Genomic DNA, 2,363 nt, shown 5'->3' on the forward strand with positions numbered 1-2,363 from the left:
TCACTGAATAATAAAAACCTAATAACTAAGAAAAAGAAAACCACAACTACCTAACCATAAGAGCCTATTCTCTATTAATTCTAACAATATGATGTGTAACCTCCGGAAAAATCTACACTCATTGAAACATAAATCTACACTATCATAATGAATCCCTCATGATCACTGTTGCGAATTCCGTCTCCGCCAGACGAGATTCCCACTGGTCAATAACCGTTACCAACGCCACCCGAACACCTGCTTATGATAAAATTTTACAACTGAATAATGGCCGTAAACTCACTCCTCTACCACCTGACAGATCACGCCCCACCAGACCATAGCCGGACAAACAACGTGTGGTTGAACTTACGATCAATCCACATTAGGACAGAACCTTTTATATTTGAAAGGAGATCAAACCTGTCAAAAAAGAATTTTTTCACCGAACTCTCTAATAGCCATGAACGCAAACCTAATTCACCGAACTCTCCAACAGCCATGAACGCAAACCCAATTCGATTAGCATGATGTTGAAAGCTCTGAATGCTGACAGCTACCAAAATATTGTGGGGGATTCCTATTAACATGAAGTACCAGCCCCATGTGAATGCGGGCCTTCTTCTGCTCAAATCTAGCAATGCAGACAGTCCCTACTACTGAGCGATTGAGACTCATCACATGCATTTGTCCTTCAAAGATGCAAAGGTAAAATTGTCACGGACCAGCACGGTCTTGTCCTCCTAGTCGCGTTAGTAACCTGTATGTAGACGTTTTTACTCTTTCGGGCAGCTATTCCACTCAAATTTGGCCAGGAAATTTTGGAATCTAAGTTTTATTGATGTGATTCGTAGAAATAATGTTGTAAGAGTACTAAAATTATTTATACATCAAAATCGCCCCAAAATATAAATATATATATATTATATATACTCAAAAATACATTTTAAAAAACATCTTATACACTCAAAATACATTTTAAACTACTTAATGAAAAATAAAAAACATCGGATAGTTACACCCTCCTAATTCCTTGTACCCAAAAGTGGGGAACTTATTATTTGGTTTCACTTGGACATCTTGCAGATTGACATTAAATGCACGCTCTAGCAATTTGCTAATTCAATATCGAGTTAGGACTAATCATATGACTATTAATTTTGATGTGGATGTTAGTTTTTAGTGCTTATATATAGAGAACGAATGTATTGTCATACCATATAGTCTTCTGCAAGCTTCCCATTCCTTCTTTTCTGTGATAATTGTTTTGCTTCTGAAATCAATGGCAGGAAGGATTAGGAATCCTCAAGTTCTTCTTTTGAAGCAGATGATCAGAGCATTTTGCAAGGCAGCCCATGTCTATAAGGCAATTGGGCATCACCTCTCTCCAAAGAAGAGAATGTATTTCGCAATGAAAGATGAGGTCATGGGAAGATCATGCAGTGCTCTGCCCACAGATGTCCCTAAGGGACATTGTGCAGTGTATATTGGAAGCGCACGCAGTAGATTTATCATCCCCACCCTTTATTTGAATCATTCTCTGTTCCGGGCATTGCTAGAGAAGGCTGAGGAAGAGTACGGGTTTGATCACCATATGGGACTCATTATTCCCTGTGAAGAAGCTGTTTTCCAGTCACTGACCTCTATGTTGGAGAAACAAGGATGCCGCAAGTGGAACTTTGAAGCTGTATGAGCTCTTGCATATGCAGTGACACATAGATTGCGTGCAATCTGTTAAAATGAAGCCAAACTGGGCCAAGATATCGAGACTTACAGCAGCTGGCTTGGCTGGAGCTGTAGAGATGTCCTTTGAAATTGAAAGTAAAACCAAAGATATTCATTGGTTTTTCTTCCCTTCAATTTTGAGTTGGAGAAGGTGCAGGACTCCATTTTAATCGTATTAGCAACCAACATGATTTGAGTTGCTTAGGAATTTTCAGCTTATCTGTTTTATCGTCTAAGATTTTGCATAAGGCAGTGATACTTTTCAAATCATCTCCTTCAAAATAATGTAGAAAGCACCGAGAGGTCAAGGGACACTATTAAGCCAATGGCTGTTAAAAATTTGTACAGAAAAATTCAATTATAGATCAAACATGAATTTTGGAACACTGTGCTGGATACAATTTTCTTGCCTAAGGCTAGTGAGAAAGGCCATTCCTTTTGGTCATTTTATGAGTTATGGCTAGTTGATACAATGTCTTCCATTGGAATGGTGATGCTATTCTGTAAAGGTATAAATAATCTGTAGTCCAACAGTTAATTAAATGTTTTCTTTAATGACATGTTACATGATTTTACCACTAGTTGTGATCCGTTTCGTGCAATACCAGGAGGTCCCCAACTAGTAGGTAATTATGCTTTGTGAAATGCGGTCTCTACGA

The 2,363-nt window shown here is 38.3% G+C and overlaps 1 pseudogene; it reads left to right on the forward strand.

The window, feature by feature from the left end:
• Window positions 1-1,217: 1,217 nt before the first annotated feature.
• On the forward strand, window positions 1,218-2,090 carry LOC149212671 (protein SMALL AUXIN UP-REGULATED RNA 12 pseudogene; annotated as a pseudogene).
• Window positions 2,091-2,363: the final 273 nt, after the last annotated feature.

Source organism: Pinus tabuliformis, chromosome 1_1 (assembly GCF_031772625.1).
Source record: "Pinus tabuliformis cultivar Carrire ecotype Pingquan chromosome 1_1, CPIR1, whole genome shotgun sequence".
Classification (NCBI taxonomy): Eukaryota; Viridiplantae; Streptophyta; class Pinopsida; order Pinales; family Pinaceae; genus Pinus; species Pinus tabuliformis.